Below are 12,840 nucleotides of genomic sequence, written 5' to 3' on the forward strand. Positions count from 1 at the left end.
AGCTGCAGCCTTCCAGCCAAGACGCTGGGCTGCATTTCAATGGTGGCTGCGGTTTGCATCTGTGATTGCATTTTCCTGTTGTGTCTTAAGAGTTAGAAGCATTGCAAAGAGCAGTTCGATTTTCTGGTGCCTTTTATCAGCAAAGTCTCTTGAGATGTTCTGGGGGGTCGTCCCCTTTTGGTGATTTGTCTTCTTTTTTTTTTATTTAATAATCCTACGGGGAAGAGGGTGGGGAGGGGAAATGTGCTTGTGAAGGTCTCTGTTAATCATACAGATTTTTTTTTTTTTTTCCTGTGATGGATTGCAAAGGAAACAAAACTGGGAAAGCCTGCCCAGATGCCCTCCTCTGGAGCTAACTGGGGTGCTTTAACATGTTTTGGCCATGACTAAAGGCCGAAACATCTCTGCACAGATCAACCAGAAGCAACAGGAATGTCAGTGCTCCCTGACCTGTGTCTGTGTGGAGTCAGACGGCCCCCATCTCCTTCCAGCCCTGATTGGAAACGAAGCCTGCGCGCCGCCGTCAGTGGAGGAGGGATTGTTCGTTCCCTCAGCCCTTCTGTGGGCATGGCAATTTTCAGCATCTTGGCCGTCATGACCAGCTGCAGGCTATAATGTCTTCATTTATTCCGCTCATTTGTGAAGTGTTTAAAGAGGAAAAAAGTATTTATTTAAAAAAGTGAATCATTAAATAGCAGTCCTCCCTGCCCGACTTGTTCACTTGAAAAGATGGAAGAGCACAGTAAAATCCCCCAAACTGGCCTGGTTTTTGCTGTGTATTCATGCTGTGAAAAATAATTTTGCTTGGTTTTGCTTTGCCTTTAAAAATATCTGAGTGGTTATGGCATGTATACCACGTTGAATACTACGTGGTGCTCCTTTTTAGCCTGCCTTCCATCTGTGGGTGCTGTTACTCTACCCCCGTGCCCGTTCCCTTGTTCTGGCAAGTTGTGTCCCCTTCTGCAGAGCAAGGCCCCCTCCTCCCGCCGGCCTTTTCCGTGTGGTTTCTTTACCATCACCTTCCAAGTGGCAGGGGGAGATGTTGCAAGGGCTGCTCTTAAGGACATGGGTATAGAAAAACAACGATGTTCATAATGTGGAAACTGCTTTTATTAACTTAATAATTCCAGCCACAACTCCCTGAAAATTGGCACAGTCTACAGCCAAGATCAACAGATTTCTAAAATTTGGAGTCTCTAGGCGAAGCTTCTCAATGCCAAAAAAGTGAGGAAAATATTCAAGTAAGTTCATCTCAGTTTTTGGATTCTTCTCCTTCCCGGTTTTGCATCCAGCTTGCCACTCAGAAAAATTCCTCCCTGGAACAAGATCACACCTGTGAAATTCCAGCTTGTTTGGTTTTCTTCCAGCGTGGATTTTAAAGTGGGAGGATGACTTCAGGTGCGGAAGCGTTGATCTCTCTCCACAATGCCTCGCTACAGCTGCTGGCACACTCACCACTTGTTTTATGGTTGTTGCTGGCCGTAGAGTAAGCTAACAGCCTTGTTAGTGAGCTCTCTTCAACGGGCAGGGTTCGCATAAATTGTCTACCACTCTGTAAAACCTGCTAAAAAAAGTGTCAGGAGATAATTTCAGGGCTAAGGAGGGGATCAGGATCTTGCTGCACTCCTTCCTCGCCTTGGCTGGCGGTTACCAGAATCACGACTTTATAAATCTGTTTTATCTTTTTTAAAAAGCAAAAGGTAATTTGTCTGCCATTGCTCACCTGGCTGGTTATTGAATTGCCTGTCATAGGGAGGAAAGGTTTTTTTTCCTCTCAGTCTTTCTTTAGATGATTTCTCTCTGATTTCACAGAATCACAGAATCGTCTAGGTTGGAAGAGACCTCCTTTATTTTAAGGGAATTAAAGGGAATTTATTTTTATGTCCTTTATTTTAAGCTCATCATCTAAGTATATAAATAGAAGGATAGACTATGACCTGCAAATTATTGTTAAAAGCAAATGAGATTGTACCTGTTAATTCCGTTGAATTTGTATTGTTGTTACTTTTTTCTCCTTTTGCCTCTGGGTGCTTTTGAACGTTTGTGTGGGACGACTCGTGTCTCCTCTGGGTGTGCTTCACCAGAACAGAGCCCAGCTGGGTCAAATGGCAAAGCGAGGGCGCTCCGAGGGTCTGAGCGTTGCCCACCCGGTGTGTTTCTTCCCTGTCTTATTATAACATTAGAAAATAACCGTGCAAATTTGGATAAGCATTTTCTTAGACTTAAATACCTTGAGGTAGGCGATGTGCTGAGGACCGGCAGGTCAGAGTGGTTTCAGGGAAGTCTCTGCACACTTGGCTCTTCTTTTAGCTGGGGACTTCTAGCACTCACGTTTGAAAACGGTGACCTCCTGCAGGAATCCAGCTTACTTTTTACTTCCCCTGCATTTAACACTGAAAATACGGCAAACTTGTGTGTGGATTTTTAGTCTTTGCTGGTGCATAGTGGCTGTTTGATGACATGAGTAAGTCTTAAAAGTGACCGTAATAAGCCCAGCTGTTAGCTCTGGCGTTGACCTCCTGCCGTTTGCCACCATCATAAATCATCTTTAGCAGCATGTCACAGAACTGTATAAAAATTGTTTTAATTAGTAACTGGAGCAGAGTTGTGTTGGAAAATTTTTCTTCCCTCAGGTTTAATGACTTGAAAAAAACCAGCTGTATTATACATATAATTAAAATATATTAAAAATTTAAAAGGAATCCATGTGCTCCAGAAAAGTAATCCCTATTTCACTAGCGTTTCATAGGCTGAAAGAGGATTAAAACTCTTTGTTTCATATACAATAAGCCGTCCTGCTAACAAGAGAAACGTTAAAATGAGCCTAGTATTGTACTCAGAGATCTGCAAGGATGCCGAGCCAGTGTGGTTTTAACAGCTAGAAACTTGGTGTCGATACGACCCCCGGGGATTTCTGGAAGCAGGGGTGTGTTTTTGTACGTGGGGGTTTGTCATGCCAGCACCAAACGTCGTTTGGACCATTTACGTGTTGTGTTCACTGTGCATGCTTACAAAAAGGGAAGTTTGTTTTATTTGTGCTTGGGGGCCACATCTCGAGGTCTGATGGCAGAGTGGGGCTGCGAATTCGGAAGCTGTTCGTTCATTCATTCATTGGCTTAGCGTCCCAGTGGAAGGTGGGTGCCTGTGAGCTGTAGCTGTAAGCGTTTGTCTTCGTGTCCTGGCTGAGAAGTGCGGGTGGGAGGCGAGGGCTGCTTGCGAGGAGATCCCTTGCCCCTTGTCCCATTCATCTGAGCATCCCAGGCGTGCTGTGGCTGTGGCGCCAGACCCGCCGTGTCCGGGAGCTCTGCGGAGCCCCTTTACTTGTGTGATCTGCTTTCCAGGTGGGTTCCAGACCTGGAAAATCAGCACTGCTTCCCCACCTGCTTCCCTCGGTAATGTAACATGTGGAGTGGTGAAGTCAAGCTTGTTCTCTCGTTATAAAATCGGGGAAGAGTTGTCTTTGAGTGTTCAAGGAAAAGCTTGTCACTGCTGTCAGACTGTGAGGGTCTACCCTGCCAGGCAAGGAAATGTAGAGGAAAGCACTTGAACTAATGGTGTTTGCATACTACATGTGAAAATGTTTGCTGTACTGTGACAGGACTCAGTGCGACACACATAGCTGTGTGTGTACCACAGAGGATGTTTCTAGGTCTGCTAAGCTGAGACCCAAGTTTTCTTGTTTGTTTTACTTGCAACAGAGACAGATTTGTGCAGAAGATTTCCCGTGAACCTAAACTTTCCCAAGGGTCTGGGTTCAGACAGATTTGTCATTTTAAATGGGTAAGCGTGCACACAGGCACATATTCTCACCCACGCGTACCATTATAATGTCTAGGAGGCATTTAAACATGTTTGTAGACTTTGATAGTTGTGTTATTTTATCCCTTGCTGTGGTGTGTGTGCAGAAAATGGAGGCTTCTGTTTCCTCCTGGGCATCCATACCAAAAAGCTCTTTGATCTCTGGTGAGGATTCCAGAGATATCAATTCCTTATTTCCTCTGCCTTTTCATTTCTGCCTATTGTGTCAACAAAACCTGCAAATTCAGGTTGCTGTTTTCCTGGTAAAGCAGTATAAAATTAACTGCTACCATTAAACATCATGTTGAAGCAGTTTAGCAGTGCACTTGTGGTTTGGGTTTGTTTGTTTTTATTTTATTTTATTTATAAAATACTTGAAGGAAGAAGCTCATGATGCTTTCACTTCCTCTTCAAGACTCACTCTCCTAAAGTGTAGCTTTTTTAAATTTCTCTTTAAAGTAACTGAAGAAACTTTAATTCTAGTATCTGTTTTTTCTTCGTTCCATCCCTCTACCATATGAATTAAAGAACCATTAATAATAACTAAATGACTTGCTATGGGACATATTTTTAAGGTGCAAGACCTCTCCTATTGCCCTGTTAAATTTCTTCTTTTCAAATATTTCCCAGAAGGAGCTTTTATGAGAAGCTTGTTTAGGTCTGCATGCAAATGTTTAAAGCCCCTTCAAGTGTTTTTCTGAATGACTGGGGACTGGTTTGTGAGTTGCAGTCAGAGCTAACACCTCTAACTGCAGAGCGAGCTTTTGGCACCATCATGCTCAGAGTTATGTCAGTAATAATTCAGAGGAAAGACTGTTGCTTAATAGACACCAGCAAATCCAGTATTATAGGAAGTTGGAAAATGAAAATATATAGTGCTGTATACTTTATGTATGTTCAGGATCCGTGAACCTGCCCTAAAATTAATACTGTTCTTCTGGAAGAATGATGAAGCTTTTAAATATGGTTATAAAACAAGTTACCTTCTAGAAAATCTCATTCTTGGGGTAGGTGATGTTGTCTGGTCCTGCCAATTTATGTTTAGATACTAACAAAAATTCTTGTGAGTTACCTTGAAATTCAGTGCGGCTGTGTAATTGCTCTTTACAGTGCTTGGGTGTTAAACTTATTTATTGCAAATATGACACGTCAAAACATTCAGTCTTTAAAGTGACTGATTTTGGACCAAGTTCCAATTTACCAGCTTGAAGTATTCAAACAACCAAAACAACTTCTGTTATTTTTACAGTGTGAGTCCAGGATTTTACTTTCAAAAGCTGGTAAATTATTGACGAACTGTGTATGTGCTGAGTCCTGCAGTAATTATAGGTGCAGCAATCCTGGAATGAACACGGATGCCAGTGGGAGCTGGAGCCTTGGGTTAGGAAGGATTTGCATGGAAGAAGAAATGTCGTATCGGGACAAGGGTGCTGCCTTGCTAAGGTGAGGGGAGCTCAGGCTCCTTTAGCCCTAGTGTAAGGCTTCAGAAGCATCAGATCCAGATTCAGAGCCCACTTCCACGCACCTTCTCTTGTGGCTCAAGGTTTGTTTTAATGCCAGGCCTTGCAATCTGTTTTAAAATGGAATAAAAGTTAGATTGGGTTTGGAAACTCTTCTCGGAGAAGTGACCTCTTACTCTAGTGCATGCGTTTTGAATTATTAATGCATTTTAGCAGTAGCACCAGAGCTGTGATGTGCACTTTGAGAACACCCGGCACAAGCTCTGCTGGTTTTTATTTCCCCCAGTACATGGTCTGCATTTCTTCCAGCTCTGCCAAGCCTCCCTTTATCCATCACTTTCTAGTTACTTTAAACTAAGTGGAGTTCAAACTAAGCAGAAGATCTTTTTAGGGCTGGTTTGTGTTGCTGCTGAATCAGAGGGCACAGAGAAGTTTTTGTCCTTCACTGAGCTGTGAAGATTTTCCTTCTGCCTCTCCTGTCTAAAGGATTTGCAGGCTGCTAATAAAGATCCAAACACAAGTTCTGGTTGGGTGGCGGGACGTGGGAAAGCACATCCAGCAGCTTAGAGGTGTCCAAACATTGTATTGGTTATAAAGACATCATCTCGACTGAAGATGTGCAGAGGATGAAATGCATACCTACACTGTTGGGAATAACGTCAGTGTGAAGCCATCAAGGACAAAGACATCTTTTGCTTGTTAAAAGGTTTTAAGATTATCTGCAAAGATGAAAAGGAGTTTTATGTCCTAGGTCTCAGATTATGAGGATGCCTTTTTGCTTTTGAATTATTATTATTGTGTTTTTCCTGTTACTGATCTGCATTGTCATTATTTCTGTATCTGTGCTATGGTGTGCTTGCCATTAGGTATAGCTTTTCACGTGTAAAGTCACTTCCCGCTCAGATGTGTCATAGGAAGGGGGAGCTCCGAGCACGGATGCCTCTGGTCATGCTCACGCTGTGAAGAGCACACGTGCTCCTGCCCACCTCCCTGCCTGCTGCCCCCTAAAACCAACGAACAATTAACAAAAGGATCATCTCTGCCATGCCGCGTTTCTCCCTCTGGCGTCTCCTCTCAGGCAGCAGTTAAAGGATCGGGCCGGTCGTGGCTGAGGCCCTCAAGCCTGCCATAAAAAAAACAGGTAAAACGTTAGGCTATTTTCAGGTTTTAAAGAAAAAACAAATCCTAGAATTCTACATTAAAAAAAGGAAGATAAACTCTTGTTCACTGCAAGCAAGCACCAATAATGTGCTGTGGGGTCTTTGTTGTTGGTTTGTGTTCTAAAGGGAAAATAGAGGATTTTAATCTGAATTTGGTTGCTGTGGGAGAAGACCCAGATTGGTAACTTCTGATCGTATGAATGATATTTGTTTGCTACTTTAAGGGGTTTGTCTGCTTGATTTCTGCTTTTTTAAACAAGAGGAAGGTTGCCTCAGACTTGAAGACTTCTCAAGAGTAACTTAAGTAGAAACTTTTAAACAGAAAAACTTCAATTAAAAGCAGGTCTCATACTGCCCCATTCTTTTTTTAACAAGAGAGAACTCCAAGCCTTTTTTACCTCTGAGCTGGTGCCTTGTTCTTTGTTGCCTGCTGTGCTGCTGGGAGCTCTTCATGAGCAGTGAGATATTTTTAAGATTAATTACCCATAATTACTATTCACGCCCAGAGAGACCAAAAAATAATAGGAGCTTGTAATTGCAACTGATTTTTGAAGTCTGCTAAGTAGGAACTTACCTAATTATGGCCACAACTTTGGTTGTGATCTTTTCAAAAGTCAGGTAAAGCAGTGCTGGGGTTGGTCAGTATTTGACCTGGAAATTTCTTGTTTTGGCCCTGATCTTGGCAATTTCAGTAAACGATGCTCTTCCTTCTAAACTATTTCTTATCTAGTACTCCAGCGCCGTTGTGCAGTGGGCATGATGGCCAAGGAAGTCAGAAGTTCCCCGGGTCCTGATATAACCAATGGGGGGCACTTAGCTCTGGTGTCATTCTTTAGGAAAAAGATGAGCACGATCATCTCATTGCTTCCTTTTCGGGTCTTAGACAAAATCAAAATCTCTATCTGCCTTTGCAAGTCTTGTCCCATGAAGAAGGGTGAAAGTCAGATGCCAAAGGCATTTGTGCTCACAGCGTTCCTTCTCACGTGCATTAAGTTTACTCTGCAATGAAATCTGTACTGCTCTGAGGTGCTTTTGAACTGCCGGGATGTTCCAAAGGGGAGCCGTGATCAAGAATAAATCCACGTTGTGTAACGAAAGTTGCACTTCCTGAGGTCAGGCTGCACTCTTAGTAAATACGCTGCTGCACTTCTCCTCTAAAACTTTTTTTTTTGCTAGGCTGTTTTTCAGGGTTAGTTTATGTGGCATTTTCGTGTGATGTATTTTGAGTCTCCTTTGGTTTGGATGCTTTGTAAGATGCAGATGAAACAATTCCTACAAGCAGTGAAATTTGAATTATATTAAAATAGGTGTTCCTTCGCTTGTTTCTCCCCTTTCCCCCAAGTCTGTTGTATATTAATTTCCTGAATCCATCTGTCATTTCTTTGGTTGCTTAGGAATAGCTGAGAAGCAAAGTGTGTTCTGAACTGATTTTAACAAAAGTTTCAATGGTGCTGTCAGAGTTTGTTAAACTTTTTTTTTATCCTTTAATTGAAAGAAAGCCTTCAGTGAGGTCGTCATCTCTGCCAGGTTTGTGTAGGATGTTTTGATTTAAAACCAAACCTAAAGTATTTGTTTTGTTTTCAAGAGTCAAGTGTTGCTTTCTCCTCTCAGCTTGGTTTAACTTGTGCCTAACTAATGTTGTAAAGATGAAGAACTTGGGTCATTCGTTGACTCTTCTAGAGACAGTCCTGAAAAAAATAATGTTTCAATTCTTTATTAGATTTAAAAAAAAAAAATGGAGAGGGGGAAGACTTCCATTTTTAACAACCAATTACCGATGTACTCCTACAATTCTTGTGTATCAAATGGATGAGTTTTTTAGTTTTCCTTTGAAAATCACTTTGGATGTGGTGATGTACTATGCTTTCTGCTACAATTAGGAGTGTATTTGTCTTGCAAGTTACTCTGATCAGATTAAGGCTAAAACCACCACTGTAAAACAAACTGTATCTGCATCAGTAATACTAAATCTCAGTGCTGCTGTAACATGTCCTTGAATTCCAAAAGGGCTGCAGCGTGGATTACACGTAAGCCCTGCGCTGTCAGATGTGCTGCGTGTGTACACTCAGTGTTCCCCAGACAGAAATTTGTTCTTTTAAATATGCTCACTTCAGTGGCTGTGGACAGTCTGAGTTATTGGGAAGGCCTGTAGCACTTCACACCTTGTGTGTGCTCATTTAGACAAGCTATTGCATCAGAGCTTTCTGTAGGTGAGTGTGTGTTCTACTCCCAGTTGCTGACAATTCACTCTTTTCTTTTGGAAACTCAGAAGTTCTTCGTACAAAGCTTAACCGAACTGCCAGGATAATACAGTGAAATAAGACTTTGAATTCTTCGTTTGTCCACAGTTTGGAGCTGTGGGGGGCTGTCTCCTGGAATTGCTCTGCTCCTTGCTCTCCTGCACGTGGCAGTGCTTTCCATGCGCGGACAGCAGCCTGTGATCGTCATCACTAACCGCTCACCTCTGGCTGCCACGATGAGCATCGCGATGAGCATCGCCTCACCCGCCGGGAGGAACCGAGTCACCTGCATTGCTGGGTGGCCTCAGGGATGCCGTATCGGAGTGGTTGACGCTGTTATTCTTATCCTCGTGGTTGTCTTCATCAACGTCAGGCAGAGCTGAATCATAACAGCCCATCTCCTGGAGGTCTGCAGAAATCCAGAGAACAAGTGTGCCAGAAGAGCAAACTTCTTAGGAGCTTTCAGAGAGTAGGGCACACAGTGGCAGAGTTAAACCAAAAGCTTTTCTCTTTGGGGAGTGCAGTTAAATGCTTAAATGCAGAACTGGGAGCCCAGCTCCGCGATTCCAATGGGGAGATCTCAGGTGGAGCCTGCAAGGTGTAGACCTGGTTCCAGCGTGACCCAAGTTGTTCAAAGACCACCTTCCCTGATCTGTCATCTGGGAAATTTAAAGGTTAAAATTTTCTTTTCAAATCTTTGTTGCCTTATCTTCTGCCTCTGGCATTTTAGTAGAGTTTTCTAGAGTGAAAATCTGTGGGTTTTAGATCCAAGAACTTTTATGGAGTTTTCCTGTATTTGTAACTCTTGAAGTTTACTCTATTGGAGATAGCCGATTAAGGTTTTGAGACATGGATCAAAAACAAACAAATAAACAAAAATTTCCACAAGGTAAGTTTTATGAAACATTTCATAAAAATAAAAATAATCCTATTTATTGAGCTTTTCCAAGATGATTTCTGTAATACCATGGATAGAAGGCATTTTGCTTTACTGTCCTTGCTGCCCTTCACCGAGTCAACATACAGAAGGTGCATTCTTTTATCTGCAAAAGCATTTTTCTTCCTCCCCTGGGATTTTGGAAACGCATGTGATATACTGCTTTGCCTCATGACATAAATAATCTGCGGCAGGCAAGTAATGGGGTAATTCCTGTGTGTACTTGCAGTCTGGAAAATACAGCTTCATGATTTCCAGTTGGCCACTCTGTGCGTTTGCAATCCATTTCATATAACCGCTGGGAAAAAAACAGCATTGAAGTGGTCATGGTCTCGAGTGACCTGAAATGTCGAAGGCTGGCTTGCACCCTGCTGTTGTGCTTCACGATGCCGTCTGTATTTCTGTGATCGCACGCTGGTTTTCAGTTGGGACTGGGCTGTGCAGTTCCTCCCCACCTGCCTGATCTCTGAAGTGCCTCAGCAGCGCTGGGGACAGCCTCAGGACAGCAGGAGAGGATTTCTCTTACTTGCCTGGCATCTCTCTCCTGCAGTCAGTGCTTTACTCACGAGGACAGTCTGTTTGACCTCGATGTAAGTAAGCCCTTACTGGGCAGGGCTTATTTAGTGAACTAAGAGCTTCACTTCCTAGTGAAGCTTGTCTATTTAGCAGGAATCCATCTTTATACAAGGCCCAGAAAATATCTAGAATAAAAAACTCCTCTTGCTTTTTGTTAGCCATAAGGTTGCAATGAATACTTAAGAGGATGGGCTATTATTCAGTGCAGTGTAATGTGTTTGCTTTTCCTGGGCTGAAAGCTCCAGTCCTTCTAAAGCAGTGTCTCCAAGAAATAATATCAAACCCAATCATATAATTAGATTAAAAGCTGTGGGAATTTCAAAGTAATTCTCATTATTAGCTAGGCATTTGTCTGCCAAAAGGGTGCACATGTATCTTCAAGCCTTTCTCAAAGAGAGTGAAGAAATCTGTTTGTTTAAAGAAACTTGAGTTTCTCACATAATTGCTTAAGACTTTAACATGATTATCTCAATCTTTTTTCCAACTCATTATTTTCAGAACTGAAAATGGATGACAGTAGTGTCACCTATTTCATTTTAATGACTGCATTATACCAGCTTTCTGTCTGCTGAGTAGTGCCTTCTGCCAGAATTATTGAGGCTGAAACCTTATAGATGAAGTGGTAGGCACTTTCTGAGCACGGGTTATGTTGACCTTAGATGAAACATCTAATTTTCAGACTCTTCTTACAGATTTTCATCATTGATTTGGTTGAGATAACAGTAAAACAACCCGCTGGCTTTAGGGCATTCGTGTGTCTTGTTGGAATAATGGTACCTACAGATCTGTACCCATGTGGACCTCTATCAAGGTTTTAGCATCTCCGTTTTGGAGTGGTAGGAAACCAGGGCAGGTGTGTGAACAGCAGAAAACAAGAACCATGCACATGGTTGTGTTTGCACTTGAAGAGAAGGAGAGGTGCAATAAATACAGGCATCGTGATTCCCCTTGGAGTTTCATGTTAAAGCCAGATATTTTTAGTCTGGCTGAAGTTTTGTATGCAACATCTGGCTAAAGGGGGAAGTTTTTGTTTTTTCTCCTAGCAAAATTTTCTTTTTTCAGAAAATCAATTAGTCCATGTATCTCTTCTGGTCATTTTCCAGCTCCCCTTTCCCAGAAAGGAGTAGATGAGAGGAAATACTTCCATCTAGTCTATTCCACACTTTAGCACTTGCTCAAGTTTTTGTATAGAAATGCCTGTGGTGATCTAAAACATATGGGAGTTGTGCACTGCGCCTCTGCACCCAGCTGTGGAACACGGGCTTTTCTTTTTCTTCATAAAAAAAAAAGGAGAGGGGAGGATTTAAGATGTGAAATTGTAAAACATCCTTTCTCACACATGCATGTGTGCACAAAAATTGTGTGCGCACCCTCACGCTTCCAAACTGAAGTTGAGCAAAGAAATGAGCAAGTAGCTAAAGGTCATGGGCTTAATTTGAAAGCTCTGGGAGTCCTGTAGTCGTAGAGTAACCTTTATGTAAAACTGGGGGCGGAGGCACAGTAAATGCCAAACGCACCGGGTTTCACACGGCCGGGTTGGTAAAGATGAGTGGTTGTTGATCTTTCCCACTTCTGGGGTCATGGGAGGAAATAGAATAAGCTTCCCCTCAGCTTTTATCGCTTCCTCCTCTAGCTAAGGGGAGATTATTTTCCTTCATTTGCTGCTCCTCTTGTCAGCAAGAGAGGTTGGTATTTAGCCAGATAATAAATAATGCTTTTCCTGGGGAAGCAGTTCTCAGATGTGGTTGTAGTAACACTGATTTCTCCCCCTCGTAGCTTTTCTGTCTTGAGCCTAGTCCTGCAGATCCGTGCTTGGAAAGATATGGTTTGCGTAAATGTGATGTGCAAAACTTGTTTGGTTTTGCCTACAGTCTGTTTCCCAAGCTTTTAGAGAAGTTTTGATGGTGCCTTATTACCCACTGACATGTTTGTTCGTCCTTTTGAGTAAGTTTTTGATGACGAAATTTGCAGTGGAAGTATTTTTGTGCAATCGGGCTTATTTACTGCTGCTCTGTAAATGGAAAATAAGGGATGTTACCCAGCCCAGCCCACTTCTCCATTTGGCCTATGTATTAAAAACAAAATGAATGCTCTGTTTGGATGAGAGAAGGTGAGAAGTCACAGTACAAACCTCTCTGCACTCTGAGTAAGAGAAAAAGCTGTGGCAGTGAGACAGGATCAATGGCTAGATTAAGCAAATTGGGCTTCTCGTTTCCACAGCACTCTTCCTCCCATCAGAATGATTGCTTCTGGGGCTGCTTTTATTGTTCTTTCTCCTCTCCCAGAACTCCTGAGGAGATTTCAGGTATTTAAGGCATTTTTTCCAGTGACTGATTATTATCAGTGTGGGAAAAAAAAAGTGAATATTGATTTAGTGGGGGAGAAAAAAGAAAAAGCAAGTGAGCAAGAGACTAATAGCCTGCAATGACAGGACTGTATCAATTTTCAGTTCTCTCAGAGGAATAATATGCTTGTTTCCAGCAAATGGAAAAGTAGAGTCTGACTAAAACTGTCACTGACCTCCCACAGCATTTAATGGATTCTGGAGCTCCGAGCAGAAGAGGCAGTCATAACTAACTCCGGGATTTTAATGCACTTTCCTTGAAAGTCAGCAGTTTTATGAAATGCCGTATGCAGGAAGATAAAACGTATATGTATCTTACAGAGCT

General features: G+C 42.4%; 1 protein-coding gene across 11 annotated transcripts in view; it reads left to right on the forward strand.

Annotated features, from left to right (window-relative positions):
• The window catches only part of ARHGAP32 (Rho GTPase activating protein 32), a 262,161-nt gene that overhangs the window by 126,076 nt on the left and 123,245 nt on the right, over positions 1–12,840 (forward strand). The window lies entirely within an intron of this gene.

Source organism: Anser cygnoides, chromosome 21, assembly GCF_040182565.1.
Source record: "Anser cygnoides isolate HZ-2024a breed goose chromosome 21, Taihu_goose_T2T_genome, whole genome shotgun sequence".
Taxonomy (NCBI): Eukaryota; Metazoa; Chordata; class Aves; order Anseriformes; family Anatidae; genus Anser; species Anser cygnoides.